Below are 20,083 nucleotides of genomic sequence, written 5' to 3'. Positions count from 1 at the left end.
GAAGAGGAAGAAGGGGAGGGAGAAACAAAAGAAGAAGAAGGCGAAGGGTCAACTTCAGTATCACCTAGATGCTGATTCGGTTGTGGAGGAATCATGGTATTTTGAATGACAGAGGTTGAGAAAAGCCAGACTGGCAGGCCAATTGTGATTCCTGGAAGGGACAATGTGGCCATATATGGAACACCAACATTTCCCCAAGAAGAAAATGGACTATGATTCCCCTCGAAAGGAATTCCTTGATTGGTGGACTCCATTATCTCAACCTAAGATCAACGAAGGAACAAGGATGTTATTCTGAATTAAATAAATTTTAAAGATGCTTTAACACAACTTTGATTTTTTCAATTTTTAAGAGTCGAGAAAAAGCTAAAGATGACTCTAGTTCCCTTTGATTTTTAATGAGCCTGAAGTGACAAGTGCTTAGATGGACCTTTTCTTTTAAAGAGTAAAAAAGGAACAAAAGTGACTACTCTGGAAATCTAGATAGAGGGATTACCAAACCAATCGCAAAACTGCAATCTACACCTTGGTGATAAATTAAAGAGAAATTATTAAGGACTTATGTACGACAGTCAATCTTCCTGAATGCTATGTTCCGTACATTGCAATCGATAGGGTGGCAGAAACGACTTCTTATGGATAAAGGATGTAAGCCTATTGTGGTCTCCCAATATATACTGGACGGTACGAGGAGCAAAAGTTCGTGCCAGCACTTGTCGTATCAAAGGTAAGAATCACCCGACCTTCGATGAAAACGATATTTACTAAATTTTATGACGCCGGAACACGTCTCTAGCCTAGACCTCTAGATGTGTTGTGTTAGGTTCCAAACCATTGTTAGGTTCATTGAGATTTATTTTAAAGTTGATCTTGTTTAGAAGTTTGCCTTTCAATGGTTCACCACGTGATGTTGATTTGAAATTCCTAAAATTGCAATCTACAATGATAAACAATCGTTGTTTATTTTGATCAATGAAAATCCTAGCTACTAGGGAAAGAAAATTACAATTCTTTCAAACAAAGAGCAAATGGCACACTCTAAATGCACTTTCCTAAATCATTTTTCACACACAAGCTAAATGCAAATGCAAATGCATGTATTTTTTTTTAATTTCCTTAATGTGAGAAATGCTAGAAAGGAGAAACAAATGTAGCAAAATATTTGAAATACTTTACTCAAAGCGACCTTTCGACAATTTCTTTTTCAAAATAGAAAGGAAGACTAAATGAAACTTTTCAATTTTGAATAGAAAATGATTTCAACACTTCGAATAACAACAAATCCAATCAAATACATGACAAGAAGTTAAATCAACCATCCAGAGAAGGAAGATTCGACGACACTTCTCTTTTTGACACAAAACGACAGTTACTACACTCTTTGTACCAAAATGACAGATCGATTTAAGAAACTTTTCAACAAAGGATTGTAAATGATGGAAAAATACATGAAAACATTTACTAATCCTAATCAATGGAGGCTGATCTATGTAATGCAAGCAGGCTTCAGTAATGAGGCATTGTTCATAAGCATAAAATCAACTAAAGAGAACTGAAAACAAGGACAAAAACCCCAAATTTCAAGAATGGTGTTGGGTGTGGAGCCTGATTATCTTTTGTATTCAAAGGTATCACCGCATTGGACCCTACTTCGAAATGGGGCAGCAACGCTACCCGTAAAATATTTGCTGCAAGGGGGGTCCAGGGGGGTGGCTACGACCTATGGGGAGCCCCCCCCTGGCGGGGGTTTTTAGGGGCAGCGCCCCCGAAGCTAAGAATAGATGTAAAATTGCCTTGTAATAGTATAGTAATTTCTAGTCAATCTGGGTCGTTCACTAACCAGAGATCTGACGGTAGAAGTTATGTTTAATTTAGGGTTTTTGCCATAGAAGGCAACCCCTCACTATATATGAAGGAATTGTATTGCATCTATGTAGATCTGTATTCTGAGTGAGAAGAGAGAGGAGATTGAGAGTGAAGAGGGTGTTACAGTGGATCTATTGTAGGTTGTATCTCTTCATTTTGTTGGATAATAAAAAGGAAGGATTGGCTGTTCGGGTTGGAAGTAGCCTAAACTAGGTGAACCACGTATATTTGTGTCTCTCTCGTTTTATGCGTTTTCTATGTTTATATTTATGCAATATTCTATGTGTTCCATTTCTCTATAATATATAATTTTCTAACAACTGGTATCAGAGCCGAAGGTCCGTTTGGCTGATAAACTCGCAGTAAAGAAGGGTTCCTCATTCAAGTGGGAGCAATGGCGGAAGATGGTAAGTTTAGGGTCGAGAAATTTAACAGCCAAAACTTCTCGCTATGGAAGATGCAGATGTAAGATTATCTATATCAGAAAGATCTATACCTACCATTGGGTGGAAAAACCTTTATGCTGACGGGTATGACAGATGAAGAATGGAACCTTCTCGATAGAAAGGCACTCAGAATAGTACGGTTGTGCCTCGCAGCGTCGGTCGCCTTCAAAATTTCGAAGGAAACAATGATAGAGGGTTTGATTAAGGTGTTGGTGAAACGACATGAAAAACCCTCAACCTCAAACAAGGTATTTCTTATGAAACGGTTATTTAATATGAAGATGTCAGAAGGTGGATCTGTTGCAGACCATTTAAATGATTTTAATACTGTTACAAGTTAGTTAAGTTATGTAGGGGTAAAATTTTATGATGAAGTTAGAGCTCTGTTATTCTTGTTCTCATTGCTAGAAAGTTGGAATTGTTTAGTAATGGCCATTAGTAACTCTGTTTCTGGATCTAGTACTTTAAAGTTTGATGATGTTGTCAGTGCTATCCTTCGTGAGGAAATGCGATGGAAAAGCTCCGGTGAGACATCAGGTAATGGTTTGAGTGTAGAGTCTAGGGGAAGAAAAATGGAAAGGGGAAAGAGCTCAGGATATCGTAGTAAATCAAGGAAAGGCAGATCCAAGTCTAGATTGAGGGTAGTGTGCTAGAAATGTGGAAAGAAAAGACACCTAATGAAAGATTGTAGATCTCAAAATGGAAAAGAAGGAGATGCACAATAAGAGAACAATAATGAAGCAAATGTGACAAGTGAGGTGTTACAAGATGCTTTGATTCTTTGTTTCGAAAATATTACTGATTCCTGGGTGGTAGATTCAGGGGCCTCATTCCATGCCACACCTGATAAGAAATACTTTCATGACTATGTTCAAGGAGATTTTGGACAAGTCCATTTGGGTGATGATAAACCCTGTAAAATTGTTGGAATGGGTAATGTTCTTCTAAAACAGCAGAATGGAAACCAATGGCTACTAAAGGAAATAAGGCATGTTCCAGATCTGAAGAAAAATCTAATTTCAACAGGGCAGTTAGGTGTTGAAGGTTGTGTGACAAATTTCACAGATAAAGCTTGGAATGTCACCAAAGGAGCCCTGGTAATAGAAAAAGGTGAAAAGGTTGGTACATTGTATTTATGCAATGGTATTTCTAACTCTGTTAATGCTTTAACTTCCAAAGGAGCAGATGCAGCATTATGGCATCATAGCCTTGGACACGAGTGAGAAGGGGATGAAGATTCTTTACTCAAGGAATTTGTTGCCAGGTTTGAAGAATGTTGATTTGGACTTCTGTGAGAATTGCATTTATGGAAAATAGAAGAGAGTCAGATTCTTGAGAGTTGGGAAAGAAAAGAAGAGTGAAAAATTAGAACTTGTGCATACAGATGTATGGGGACCTGCTCAGGTATCATCTCTCGGTGGCTCTCATTATTATGTTACTTTTATTGATGATGCAACTAGAAAAACTTGAATTTATTGTGTTAAGAATAAATCTGATGTATTTGATACTTTCAAGAAATGGAAAGCTTTGCTTGAGATTGAGATAGGAAAGAAATTGAAGTGTCTCAGATCAGACAATGGAGGTGAATATTGCAGCAAATAGTCTGATGGGTACTATTCAGAGCATGGAATTCACATAGAGAAGACAGTTCCAAGAACACCACAAGAAAATGGTGGGTCAGAAAGGATGAACAAAACAATCATGGAGCGTGCAAGGTGCATGAGATTGCATGCAGGATTGCCTTTACAATTTTGGGCAGATGCTGTAGATATTGTTGTTTAGGCCTTCAACTTCCTTGGATGGTGGTATTCTAGAGGAAGCATGGATAGGTAAAAAGGTAAACTACTCTCTTTTAAAGCCTTTTGGTTGTGAGGCCTTTGTCCATATTAATAAAGAAAACAAAACAAAGCTTGAGGCAAAATCAAAGAAATGTACCTTTATTGGATATGGTGTTAATTATTTTGGTTATCGCTTATATGATTATGAAAATCACAAAATCGTTAGGAGTAGAGATGTAATATTCAATGAAAAGGTCTTTTATAAGAATCAGTTGTAGGAAAAGAAACAGGAAAAAGAAAACAAGGAATAAGTAGTTCTTGATCAAATCACTGAAAATGTAAAGGTGCCTAAAAATAATAATAATCCACAACCACAACAACAGCAACAGGCACCCCAAACACCTGAAAATGGTGTTAGAAGATATACCAGGATAAGTATACCACCTGAACGATACTCTCCCTCATTATATTATTTATTGTTGACTGATTCTGGTGAACCCCAATGTTATGAAGAAGAAATGCAGGTTGAAAGTAGGAAGAAGTTGGAGGCAGCCATGGAAGAAGAGATGGACTCCTTAATGCATAACCAGACTTGGGACTTAGTCAAGTTTCCTGCAAGAAAATCTACATTGAAGAATAAATGGGTTTACAGGCTGAAGGAAGGGGATGGAGGAAAAAAAAGGTACAAAGCTAGACTTGTGGTGAAGGGGTTTGCATAGAAGAAAGGTATTGATTTTGATAAATAATTTTCTCCTGTTGTTAAAATGACTTCAATCATAACTATTTTAAGTCTAGTAGTAGTTGAAGATTTTCATCTTGAGCAGTTAGATGTAAAGATAACCTTTCTCCATGGGGATTTAGAGGAAGAAATATATATGTAGCAACCACAAGGATATGAGGTAAAAGGGAAGGCGAAACTAGTGTGCAGGTTGAAGAAGAGATTGTATGGCTTAAAACAGGCTCCAAGGTAGTGATATCTAAAATTTGACAAGTTTATGTCTGAACAAGGTTATACTAGATGTCACTCTGATCATTGTTTATCTGAAAAAGCAAAATGATGGCAACTATATTATATTGTTATTGTATGTAGATGACATGCTTGTTGCAGGGTCTAACATGCAGGAAATAAATGTGCTAAATGAAAAATGGCAAATTCATTTGCAATGAAGGATTTGGGAGCTGCAAAACAAATCCTTGGTATGAGAATAACTAGAGACAGGAAAAATCGCAAATTAACATTGTCTCAGAATGAGTACATACAAAAGGTGTTGAAAATATTTAATATGCACAATGCAAAACCAGTTAGTACACCTTTTGCTAGCCATTTCAAACTTAGTAAGGAAATGTGCCCAAAGACCCAAGAAGACATGGATTATATGTCTAAAGTTCCATATGCATCAGCAGTTGGAAGCTTAATGTATGCAATGGTCTGCACAAGGCCTGATATTGCACATGCAGTGGGAGTTGTAAGCAGGTACATGAATAATCTAGGAAAGGAACATTGGATGGCAGTGAAATGGATTCTCAGATATTTGAAAGGTACCACAAATCAAGCATTATGCTTTGGTGGTTCAAACATTTCTCTACAGGGATATGTTGATGCAGATATGGTAGGTGACAGAGATAATAGGAGGAGCACTACAGGATATGTATTTACTGTAGGTGGAACAACAGTTAGTTGGGTTTCAAAAATCCAAAGTGTTGTTGCACTTTCAACAACAGAAGCAGAGTATGTTGTTGCTACAGAGGCTAGTAAAGAAGTGATTTGGTTACAAAGGTTTATGGGTGAATTGGGTAAGGATCATGATATGGGCACATTATATAGTGATAGCCAAAGTGCCATTCATCTTGCAAAGAACTCAGCATTTCATTCCAAGACTAAACACATACAGCTCAAGTACCATTTCATACGATCAATGTTGGAAGATGGATAGTTGAAGCTGGAAAAGATACACACTAGCCAGAATCCTACAGATATGCTAACAAAAGTTGTAACCAGGGAGAAAATGAGAATCTGCTCAGTTTCAATTGGTCTTCAAGTATGATAAAGATGATGAGAAACAACCAGGTCCAAAGAGGAGTCATTGTCCAGCAAATGAAGGAGTGTTGGAGTTGCTATAATCAGTCTCCAAGTGGGAGATTATTGAGTGTGGAGCCTGATTATCTTCTATATTCAAAGTTATCACTGCATTGGACCCCAGTTTAAAATGGGGTGGCAACGCCGCCTGTAAGATATTCACTGCAAGGGGGGTCCGGGGGGGGCGGCTGCCCCTGAAGCTAAGAATAGATGTAAAATTGCCTTGTGATAGTATAAGAATTTCTAGTCAATCTGGGTCATTCATTAAGTGGAGATCTGATGGTTAGGGCTTTTGCCCTAGAAGGCAACCCCTCACTATATATGAGTGAATTGTATTGCATCTATGTAGATCTGTATTCTGAGTGAGAAAGAGAGAGGAGATTGAAAGCGAAGAGGGTGTTACAATAGATCTACTGTAGGTTGTATCTTTTCATTTTGTTGGATAACAGAAAGGAAGGATTGGTTGTTCGGGGTGGACATAGCCCAAATTGGGTGAACCACGTATATCTGTGTCTCTTTGGTTTTATGCATTTTATGTGTGTATATTTATGCAATATTCTATGTGTTCCATTGCTCTATAATATATAATTTTCTAACAAAGGGAAATACGCTCAGTCACTCATCGCACCTGGGCTTCACAGAAACAGGGATGAATCACACTTTTCAGGCTTAGGAGGTGCGATGCATACTGGTTGATAGTGACAGACAGTGCGATGGGCCAGGGAGCGTAACTGAGGTGGGTTTTTGCTCAAATTTGCAGCTGATTTTAGTGATTTAAGTTGAGCTATGATGGACAGTAAAGAGAAAAATACAGAGGAATGATATTGGGAGCTTATTGAGCTACCAAAAGGGCATCTAGAATGCTTGTAAGTCAAATGTTCAATTCATAAACTAAAATAGAGATTGACTGAAGCAACATTCATCTACTATGCCATTGCAGAGCAAGAGCAGTTCAAAGGCTATCTGGCTAACTTCAGGCTCCATCTATAGTTTATAAAGAAAACAACAATAACAAACAAAAATCTATTCATTCCCCAGCAGAGTCACCATTTTGTTTCCAGGATAACTAGTGTCTTTTCGATCGACTAGCCCTCTAGGATTGGCAGCTATCCTAGAAACAAACAATCAAAGCAATTTGGGATTTCTTCTATGTATGATAGATAAGGGAGAAGCAAAGGAACCAACCTGGATCTTCTGCTTAGCTCCTTGCTTGATTTCTCTCCCCCTTGACAGAGCTTGCAACTCCTTTTCTACTTATCCCACTTAGAGAGTACCTGTAGAAACACAGTAACAAAACACAGTCAAAGCCTTGATCTATTATATCATAAGCATTGCAGAATCAGAAATACAATGAACATAAAATGGCATTCACAAATAATAACAGTCACAATTACACAGTTGTATGGAAGAAAACTCAAAGAACTTTATTAAATAAAAGGGAGAATTATAACCCAACTGTTTGATCCAGCATCATCCTCCCAACATCAAAGCCCTCTTCACCTCATGAAAAGCAAGATCACACCAACAATATAATTCTCTTTCTCAACCACAAACTATTAACACTTCCTTGCAAATTACAAAATTCCAGCCTCTAGATCTCTCAGATGAGGGATCCATTTATAGATGTGTGCAAGGGTGTGAGTCATCTTTGGGGTTTTGATTAGTGTAATTCCACTTGTTGTTTTTGGTTCCACTTGGAGATTTCTTGGATCTCTTACTCATCCCTGGGCGAATTCAAAGAGGCAAGTGTCATTAGAGAAGTTTCTAGAAGATTCCATGAGCATCCACTTAGAAAATTGTCTCAAACATTTGTCCATCCTTGCTCATTGCACCCTACAGAAGGCCTCATTAGTATGCATCGCCTGGCTAGTGTCAGAGTCAGTATGCATCGCACCCCAACAGTGTCCTGTTTTGGCCAATTCTAGATGGTTTTTCAGGTGGAACTTTTGGGGAATGATGTAATCTGTTAACCATGATACTTTAGGGTATGAAACAACACTTTTAGGGGTTAAAGAGCCCTTATTTTATTGACATATAAGATTGGGGTTGCAGTGCCCAAATATGTCTATAACATAGGGCACCATAGGGGACCCAAGGGGCACCTGTAGCTCTACGAACCTACAAGACCTCCCCCCACTACTGGGAGGTGTGCTTGGTCTCTCACCATTTTGTCATAGAAGAAAGCATCCAACTACCTTGTTTGGCACATCTATTCTTAATGCAACCTTTTTAGGATCTACTTCCTCTCAAAGTACCCCCATCACCACCCCTCAGGGGAACATTAACACCACTTCGCAAGGTACCCTTACCAACACTACATTGCACGGGAAGCCTTCTAACACCTCATTACAAGGTCATCCTACCATGGTAAATGCCAATAGAATACCATTTGTAGCTTCATTGAATCTCCCAAATCTTATGAAGCTTACAAATAATCCTACTGCACATAATAAACAATGGCCCCCTATGCCAACCATGTTACCATAGGATATCCCTAAATTTGAAGGAAAATAGAGGGCCAACAATATTATGACCTTCCATATATGGTGCTCCTCCAAAAACATCATTGAGGACTCATCTCATCTGAAATTTTTTCAACATACCCTCATTGGCCCTGTTGTGAAATGGTATGTTAGCAAAACTGTAGGTGCCCATAAAACTTTTAAGTGTTTATCAAGATCTTTCCTCACCTTTTATTAGCTCCCCTTCTGTTAAGACACAGGGCTAGAATTGTTGACCCCTTCTCGATAGACTACCTCCATCCATATTTCAAACCATGTTCAAGAATGGCGGAAGAATCATAATCTGTGTAAGGTAGATATAATAACACCTCTCCTTATAGATTTCTTCTTGAAATCTATTGTGTCTGCAATTGCAAAATACGTCTCCACAACTATGCCAAAAATAGAAGAAGAGACTATTAATAAATATAAATAATTTTAGATATTTACACATAATTAGGGTGTCTCTACTTGATTATCCCTGATTCTCTTCGCTTACAATCATTTGTTCAAGCTAAACCTACAACATCAAACATTGTTGATGGGTTGCTTGATACCCTCACCTAGAATCAACTAAGAAATTTCCCATGTACCCTAGAAATATGTATGGTACACAACCAAATTTCAAACCATTCATCGGAACATGCATAGCACTAGCACCATCTAATGTTGGATATCATCCTAACCAATTTGCACCTCCTGAAAAATCTCCCATGCAAGGGAATCGTTAACCAACACACGATTCGAAAGGCGCATCAACCTACTAACCTACATACAAAAACCCTAGTAAGGGGAATCCTTACTTTCCTTTCCCAACACATCAAAAAAATATCCCTCCACCTCAACAAAACGCGGGGCATAATTTCCTTCTACCTTCATTCCCTTAGCAATGATATTCGTTTAAGAAAATCAACATTGCAAACCGACCCAATACCAATAAAAATAAATTGAAGAATAAACAAAAAGGAGATGAATGATAGGGGGATACCAACAGGAAAAAAAGAAAAACGAGGGTGTCAAATGGGTGAAATACCCCCAATCAAAACCAAAACTAGGGTGTGAATAATCCACAAAAAAACAAGAATTCTAGTCTCAGGATAAACCACTCTTGTGCCATTTGTGGAGAATATGGACATTATACCCATCATTTCCCTCAATTCTTAGAGTTGAAATGCATGAGAGAGTTTAGGGGGAAATGTGGAGAAAACCAAAAACGTGTAGTAATGAAAATTCCATTTCCCCATCAAGGAGTAGTGGCCACCCAGTATGAGACTGGTCCTCCCCCATACCAAAAACAAACAGGGGGTAGCTCTAATCACATAGCTAGTCATAACATCTATATATAAGGAATGAATATCCTTCTCCAAATGTGAATTCATGATAATCGTACCCCTCCATAAAAATATCCATCAACATCAACAATACCCATTAACAATACATCTGTGCCACCTTTGACAATACAACGACCTCCTATTGAACCTACCTCCAAGATGGTGAAGGAGCCTTACATCGTACATCCCATAATTTGAAGGTAGCTTATAATTATAGTATTGTTGATGACCTTGAGTAATATCCATCAACCATATCAATGCTGGAGGTCCTCCAAATATGTCAAACTCAATGGAAAGCACTACTTTCTGCATTAGGTGTAATTGATCCTTTAGATTCATGCTTGATTGCCTTTGACTTTGAATTTTTAGAAACACCACTACCATCTATAGTCACTTTTTAGATTCTAGTCACCATTTGAAATGTCACTATCCAATCTGGACTTAGGAAAGAATGAAATATAATACAGATATAACATAAACATAGATATGTAGAAGAAATAAAACTTAATCTAATTAATATAAAAGAACTGAAATATGCTTACATACAAAATGGAAATAAACTAGCCTGGGTAATGGTAGCTTATCTCTAAGAAGAGATGTGGTGGCTACATGTCTCTAAAATGTCTTAAAATGAGGCTTGAAGGCATATTTATTGTTGAGAAACAATGGAAAATGATAAACATCAAAAACCCTAACCCTAGGAGATGAAGCACCGAAACTATGGGCCCCATTGGGGTAAATTGGTACATCAACTTCCTGACATTGTAACTTTGGCATATGATCTCCGTTTGATTTGCACGATACCTCGTTAGAAATATGTATCTGAGGACTATAAATTCATACTATAAACATGATACAAAGACACATTTTTCCATTTTCCAAAAAAACACGTCGTTTAGGGCATCAAAACAGCTCTGGAAGTTCAGGACCCGAAAAACTGCCAAAAATAGTAAATTGTGCTATAAGTAAGGAAATTGAAAAATTGAAGGAAACAATTGTGGGGGTCCAAGTGGAATAGGTCGGTGGACACCAATATCCTCCTAGATCACTATCCATCACTACATCATTGATGAGGGGGGATCCACCTATATCATGTTAAAGTCGATTTGGTAGAAATTAGGATCCCCCGAACTCATTACTTCCTCCATCACATTAAGGGAATATGAAGGACGCCCATCATCACTTATAGGAATATTTCCAAACATCACATTTGAACTTTCCAGAAAGAAAATTATCATAGATATTGAATTCCATGATGCACCTCTATATTAGAAGATCTTGTTTGGATGAAGTTACTTGTACGCCATGAAGTTAGTGGCATCATCAGTATTTCACACCATGATGTCACCCCATAATGGGAAAATCATTACCATTGACTAATTAACACATTATGAGACAAGGATATATTCATACCCTAATCATGTATTACCCTTTGTTGGCTCCTAAAATTATTTGGTCTCTTCCTTGACTGAAGTTGGCCCAGGAATGTTCAAAACTTCCTCTCTCCTCGACACACACCTAGGATACCCACCAATGATCACACCAATTTCTAAAACTCATGTATGTATTATGAACACATCATATGGTATCTATACTTAGGGTCCTCGACAAAAAAATTAGAAACACCAAATGGTGTGATGAGAGAACCTCCCTTTCTCCCTTATGTGATTACTCATACCCCTTTTCTTTGTCCTCCAATTGGTTTTGTTTCACACCAAGTCATGGCAACCCTCACTTTACAAAAAATGGCTCTCATGATGCCCATATGGTATTTGACACCTCAAGCCATGATGAAAAGAACAATTATCACATCTATAGGATTGGTTAACACAAACACACCTTAGGAGACCTTACCACCCATAGTATGATCTGCATCGACACTGTGGAGCACCATCAAGAAGGATAAACAAAAATTCAATAAGATTGATACCCCAAATACCTATTCTCTTAAGGCACCCCCTCCCCCCATGTGGATTATGTGATTTATATTGGAACCCTAACAACCAATGACCATCATTGGAAGAGTTTAAATCCATTCTTCATGCCCCAAAGGTACTCGCACTTTTACCCTCCTCCCCGAGAGAGAAGGGAATCTCATTGCCTAACTAGGGATTATGATCCAACCACCTATGTGCTATTTTCATACAACATGGTCATTATGCCAACCATTTCCCTAATCTCCCTTGACATTGGGATACATTGGTTTCCCTCCATCTAGCCAATACTATTTCACCATCGCTTCCTATTTCTCTAGTGGTCGATGATGCACCTCAAACCATTTATTGTGTCTTTGAGGAAAAATCCCCATGGGTAGCTCACCCATGTGCTTTTTTCCATCATACCTCCCATCCTACGTCAATCCATACCAAGAAGAAGAAGAAGAAGATGAAACTGACTCCTTCAAGACCAACCTCTTCATGTGCCCTATGTGATGAATAGGGGCATTTAATCAACCACTATTCAAATTTGAAAGAGATTTTTAGTTGCTTCCATTATTTTGTTCCAACCCCTCGAATTTCACACAAAAACAGGTAGGACGTACTCACCACAATTTTTGTATTTTCACACAACATGTGTACCACACACATCATCACCCAAGTATCCATAAATTGAGAGACACATGGGCTAACTTACGACAAATTAACAAAGTACTATGGGTGCTTCTTTATGTGTATGATAAAGCTAGGATTGATGGATGGCACACACCCACTACAAGCACACCACCTTTGGATCTTCCTCCCAACTCATCGTCGAGAGTTATGAGAGACACTACCACTTAGACTATCTACTACATAGTCTTGTAAGCTTCATTAGGTACCTTACACCCATGTGATATTTGCACCAACATCTCCCACATCTCATCCGCATGTCCGCTTCTTCAAATATTTGGGTAGCTTAGTATATTGCTTGGGGGCTTCACTGGGAGATAAATATCATACCACATCGGTTCATATTGGGGGACATATATTGAGGAAAAGATGACATAATATATTGGGGTACATATAGGGTGTAAAGGGTTTTTATATTGGCAAGTATAAAAAATGGAGCTCAAACTTAATGAAAAAATATAAAGGGGTATAAAAAATGTTATTGAAAAAATGGATAGCTACAATATCTAGTGAAAGTAGGGTTTCTTTAAATTAGCAAGGCGTATTGGGTTCATATTGGTAGGGCGTTAAGAAATGTGATTTTTAGAGGAATTTTCCAATATCTAGTCAAATTAGGGGTATTTTTTAGCATGCCATGAACACACATGATATGCCAGAGCTTCATTGAGTGAAAACCTTATGGTATAGTGCAACACCCCCACACGCTAATCAATATGAGCTTCCTCCTAGAGAGGACAACTCTTTGGCTCTTGGGATGTCAACACCTTCCCGAGAACCCTCACCCATTCACCCTCAGGTGACCATCAGGGAAATATTCCCATCCCTTAGTGCTGATGACATGAAATATCATATATTAGGTTCATTTCTTCTTCTATAGTAACCATGATTAAATTTGTATACTCATCATTCCATTGGTGTTGAGATCGCTTTGTCCATTGGGAAGATTTCACCACCTATGATCGCATGGAATCAACCTCTTTATGCATTGTCAAAATCTCTTGGTTCTAAGACAACTAGTATAGAATCATTCCCCTACTTATCAACCAATACTTTCAGATTGAAACCCTTGCCTCATGACACATCATCAACTCCACCACCATTTGCAAACTTCTTTCATTCTAACGAGGATATCTTGGAGGCCATGATGAAACCTGAATGTCTATGGGATGCCACGCATCATTTCTCTTTCTTCTTCCCAAAAAAGAATTCACACTTACTGATGCACTAGCTAACACCATTTGCGTAGTAGAAACCAAATATTTTCTGCCTATGGGCCATGCATATTTGTTCAAAAAATCCATTCCCAAGCTTGATGCATTTGAAGAAGGGAAAATTTCCAATACCTCACCCAATGTTAAAATAGATATCTCAACAAAGCCTAACATCGTTGAAGAAATATCGCTGGTGGAAACTTGTTCTCTCGAAGAAGTTCCCTCGATAAAATCCTTTCTCTAGGAATTTAGGGACATTTTTGCATAGTCATATCATAAAATTCCTAGCATTAGCCCACGAGGGTTATGGAGCCTTTCTCTAAAAGCGCCATGCATGCCACCTTGTATGGCCTACCTACCATAGAACTACTGAATTGACAGAGAGGGTTTAACAATGACTAACCTGGCTCTCCTCGCACAACGAACAAACACTTTGGCTAACTACAATGATAGAAATGATTGCTATGCTCCACACCAAGTGCCATGTTAGCAGGTATAAATGAGGTGGAAATATGGGCCCTGTTGTCGCACAGATTGTCATGACAATGCTCAGACTGGGGGCTATCACCTTGATCACTGATCTCTCCATTTATGTCGTCTCCTGAGGCTAAGGGGGGTAGACCCTATGGGATGAATGAAGACCAGCTGTGGACCAGTTGGTTTGGGAGACACATCAAGGCAATTTAGCACTTGATTGATTTAGAAATTAATGTACCAATGCCTTATGGAGTTAATGATTAAATGATTATTTATTAAATGTTGTAGAAATATGAACCTTGTAAAACAATCATTTATCATCAAATATCCCAAGCGATACAAGCTATTCAATAAATGCACAATGCTTTATCAATGATCCAACAATTAAACTTCAAAAAATGCTTTAAATGACCATAAAATTTAAATGCTGACTAGCTACCACTTTCATATAGCCAAGTTTAAATAAACATTTAAGTCCATTTAACTATAGACAAGTGGAACATAGATACCACAAAAGAAAAAGAAAAGGACATTAAAATAAATTGTCAATTTTTAATTAGTCTTTTTCAAAAATTTTAATATTTTTCATTATTTTTTCTTATATCAAAATAGATCAAAATATCTAAATGAAAATGAAATTTTAAATATATACAAATGAAATGGAATTTAAAACTAAATATTATAAAATAAAATCTAAAACAAAAATCTAAATTCTAATTTATTTACACAATATAAAATCTAATTTCTAAATAAAACTTAGACCTGCAAAAAGAAACATTTTTTTTATGATTTTATATTTTATGTTTTTTTATTCTTAAAATCTAACTTTATAACAAAATTAAATCTAAATTAAAGAATCTTAAATATAAAAACTAAAACAAAAATTTAATAAGTCTAAAACTACAACCTAACTTAAAAAAAATCAAATATGGAACTAATCTAAATCTAAAATAAAAAAAAATAAAAACTCCAAAAAAAATAAAATAATAACTATGTTGTTTTTTAATTTTTTATTTTTAAAACAAAACTCAAATCTAAATAAAACAAAGAAAAGTCTAACTCTTTTTGTTATATATATATATATATATATAAAATTCTAAACTAAGATAAAAAAATGAAAAGGAACTTTTTTTATTTTTTATTTTAGCCATTTATGATTTTTATATCTTTTATATATTCTTTAAATAAAAAAACTAAAATTAAAATCTAAACTAAAGCCTAACTATACAAAATCTAAACTAAAATGTATCTAAAATCTAAAAAAAAAGAACTTTTATATTCCTAAACTTAAAATCAACGTAGAACAAAAAGTAAATTAAAATATGTCAAACCTAAACCTATCCTATCTAACCAAACGCACACACAACAAATAAACAAAAATCGAAAATGCCTGATTGCGGGTCCGACGGTGGAAAGGAAGAGAAGGCTTAGCAATGGAGCCCTGGCTGTGGATTGACTATATATGGAGATGCCACGAAGAAGAGGTGGGCAGCAGCGTAAGGAGTTGTGGATATGATGGTAGCCAACAAAAAAAAAAATCGTGGATTTCTGGAAGTGTGGAGAGGTAGCTGCACATAGATGGCTTTGTACAGGTGAGATGTGTGTGGGTCTTGCCGTGTTTTCCAAGCAGCGAAGGAGAGGTATTGCGATAGTTGGAAGAGATGATCTGAGCGTATATATATATATATATATTTCTCTTTTGTTTTTACTATTTGCTTGAGTGCAGGTTGGAGCGGTATGAATGGGCAGAAAGAGTAGGGATAGCAATCACTGTGTGGGAGAGAAAATGTGAGGTTTTTGTTTTTTTTAAAGGAAATACACAGGTGATGAGGGTTTGGCAGAGGAAAATTCGATGGAACAACGTGAGAGGTTTCTTTTCCAGTGTAGGTTATGGTAGTTCGATGGATTATGCGTGGAGTAGAAGAAAAGTGATTGCCAATTTGGCTTTGGATAGCAGTGTGTGAGCCAAGGGATTTGATTTGCAGTGGGGTGAGAGGAGCTAGAAATTCTAGAAAATCCCAAGACAACATACACAAATCAGAAATTTCTGCTAGAAAAATGACCTCAGGCAACAGAAAGACTGAAAACCCAGGAAGTAGACAGGAGAACTTCCACCAAAACCTCTAAATATTTTCCAGAAGTCTTAATAAAATTTTTAACTCACTCTCTTTCAAATTTCTTGAAACCCTCATTAAAAAAAATTTAGATCTGAAAAATGAATGATTTTAAAACCCTTGGACTGCAAGATTGCTGGTTGATATTCCTGGAAAGCAATTTTAAATGAAACCCCAACAGACAGATTGCTTGGAGAGTCTCGAATTTCTTCAACAAAAAACCTACAAGAATTGATCTTGAGGCCAAATCTTACCCTCCAGGGCCTAGATCTGGCTTCAAACAAAAATTTCTCCTCAGACCTGTAACCTGCTGTTAACACCCAGGTTGTTCCCTATGACTCCCAAGGGAATACGGCCGGGGTAACCACTAACCAATCTTTGGATTACAGTTTCTAGCCAAACTGTAATCAGAGAGGGCTCTCTCTTTATGATTTGTCTCTGTTTTGATAGTGTTTTAGGCTAGCTATTATGCTCAGGCTTTTGGTTTATGTTTTGGTTGAAGGACTTCTTTCAGTGCTTAAGATGTAGTGTTCAGATAGTAGTATATCATTGGGCAATGGAGTCTAGAGCTATGAACTGTTTTGAAATGCTGGAGTGAGAATGTTCAGACTGCAGGGCCTATTGGGTATCTCAACAAACAAAATTTAAACTTAAGTGGTGATGTATGGTTAGCCAACGGAAAGCAATTAAGAATTCTCCATTAAGCTGGTGATGTGAAAGTGAAACATGTTTCTCGGGAGAAAACTTGAATTCTTGAAACAAAGGTCACTGTGAAAGATATATTCTGATAGTGCAGCAATTAAGAATTACAATTATCAAGATTATAGCTGAAGAAAACATTCATTAACAACATAGATTGAGCTCAGGGTATTGCATGAATAAATCCTGAAGGCTATTCTTTTTCTTTGTTGCTACATACTTAGAAATTAGAAACATATATGGATTGTAAAAGATTGAAACACATAACAAAGAGAGTTACAGAAAACTTATTGAATTGTGAGGTACACAGGAATCTTGCATTTTTTAACAAACACCAGAACGCATTCAACACTTCAGAACTTTGAGAAAGTCCATCACTTTGTTTATTAAAATCTGAAAAGATTACAGCATAAGAACTTATTCAAGAGAAATCAACAACAACCCCTGCAAGCTTGTGCGAGGGAAAAATATATACAAACAGTATTACAAAATATCTAAGGCGTTGAGTCATCTGAGAAATAAATATTTCACCAACTTTGTACAGAACAGCAGATAAGAAGTTATTGCTGCCTTTAATACAACATAAATGCATCTTTTTATCTGTTAGAAGATATTTTGGCTTTTGGAAGCCAACGAGTAGGTTGGAGTGATCTGCATTAATGCTGAGAAATGCGCTTTTGGAGCTGCTCTGTTGTAGCTTCTCGGCCTGGACACCTGTAGCTTCTCACCTTGCTTTGTTGGCCATAAGTTCTGCTGAGTTGGCTCAGCTTTCATCTTTAATGCATGCTGATTCTTTTAAACTGTCCTGTGTATGACAATTTGCCTTTTCCATGAACAAAATTTATTGAATGGCTTCCTGTTTATAAAATCATCTGTATTGCCTTAGTCCACCATTCTTGTGTAGGTAGTTGATGCCTGAGAATTGCATCCATAGTCTCCTCTGCCTCTTTATATTTATAAAAATTGGGAGGCACCTCAAACAGGAGTTTAATTTCATTCATTATAAAAAATAAACTTTCTACTCTGTTGTAGAGAGTCTGTCCTGTGGCTGGCCCTGTTTCCTCTGAGGTGCTGGGCTTCTCATTGATCTGACTTGTGGCAAATGCATTAACCCTCTTGGCATACTGCTCATGTGTGAACAGTCTCCCCGCGCTGTTCAATAAGCTAGGGAGCCCTCTGTTTTGTAATACCTGAAATTTGTCCATAAACCTGTTTACCTCAGTCTACATGTCTTGGGTTCTTCTCTCTAATGTCTGGACCAAGTTTCTCAGTGTAAGAACCCTCTTGATTAACTGAATGGTCTCAGTTCTGTTTGAAATTCCCATGGTAGCCAACTGAGTACTTGTTCTATTGTTAAGCACATTAATCATCCTGGTGGCAACTTCAGGCATGTTTCTTAGAGTAGCCCTTGATCTCTGAATTTCAGTCTGTGCTTTTGGAATGAGCTCTAAATTCTCATGGATTGTTTCAATATACTGCCATTGGTCAGTAATAGACTGGCCAATATTAGCCCACAGCACTATTTTAAGCTCATCCACAACCTTATCTAATTTGAGCTCATTCTCTAGCTCTTTGATCCTGTCTTTGAGGGCTTTTATCTCCCTGCCCTTTTCTGCCACAGAATGCTTGGATTTGTCATATCTATCATTTACTTTGGCCAATTTCTCCCTGGCCTCATTCAGTTTTGTCATTTGAGCTTCCAGGGCCTGAATCTCATTTCTTAGCTTTTGCATATCCAAGCTAGGGGCCTGCTCGGTTGTTGGTGGTGCTGCTTTTTCAGTTTGTTGAGGAGGAGGAGTAGTAGTTGGAGCAGCTTCCTCAAGGTTAATGATTTGAGGAGGAGGCTGGGAGGTCCGACCTTCTTCTCTTTGTTTCAGAGTTGCTTGTAACGCTGCCTGTGCAGCCTCTGATTCTCCCAGCTTTTCTTGTGTCTGGATAAGCTGCTTATAGAGAGACACCAGCAAAGCTGTGGCATCTTGATCATGCCTTTGTTGAGCTACTTCATCTGTTTGAGGGTGAATTGTGGCTGGGAGTTTGATCTTTCTCCTTAAAGCTGCCATATCTGCATCCCTCAATTTTAATATTTCTTGTATGCCCTTGATATCTTTGGGATCATGCCCAATCTCAATAATTATATCTTCTAAGGACCTTATTCTGTTGTCCTTTGCTTGAGAGGATGCCCTTTCCAACTCAAGTTGGGCAGCTATATTATTAAGGCTATTTTCTAGCCTGTAGTTATCCAATGTCTTGTCTGCCAAGGAAGCATAGACCATCTCACCTGTTTGTTTATGCAATTCAATTTTATCCATTGGGTGGATGTCCTTGGCCAGGACCTCAAGATTGGTCCTTAGGTAATTTGAAGGGGACTATGGCTGCAAAGTAGTTGGCATGAAGTGACTCATGATCATCTTGCCCTCCTGGACATCATATGCAGACATTAGTCGCTGCTGGTTGGTGGGAGCCATTTTCAACAAATGGTTATACAGCTGTATTTTTATGGGCTCATTCCTTTTCTTTATTTCAATGAACTGCTGTTTAATGCTCAGTTCACCCTCTCTCTGCTGGCTAGAGGAGCTGACTTCTCCTCCCACTGTCCTCTCTTGTTCCTGTTGGAAGGAACTTGCAGATGCCTCCAAACTGGGCGAGCCCATACCCAAAGATTGCCCTATAGGCATCTCTTCCTCTGAAAGGGGATTCATCCTGTGCCTCTTCTCACCATGACTTATTGATGTAGTCAAGGGAGTCTCTCTATCCCTTTTCCTGCTTACATCCTCCTTTTGTGGAGTTTGGAGGACTGAGGTTTCACTAACAGCTTCTTGCCTAGGAGGTACTATGTTTTGAGCCTGCTGCTCAGTGAGAATTGGGGCCTCAACTGCCCCTTCTTGCTGTGTGGGCTGCTCTCTATCATGCTGCCCTTCTCTTTGCTGTGATTCCTGTTGTTGCTGTTGCTCTACCTGCTGCTGCACTTCTTCTT

Source organism: Pinus tabuliformis, chromosome 4_1, assembly GCF_031772625.1.
Source record: "Pinus tabuliformis cultivar Carrire ecotype Pingquan chromosome 4_1, CPIR1, whole genome shotgun sequence".
NCBI classification, from domain to species: domain Eukaryota; kingdom Viridiplantae; phylum Streptophyta; class Pinopsida; order Pinales; family Pinaceae; genus Pinus; species Pinus tabuliformis.
Note: the sequence above shows the minus strand (reverse complement) of the source record.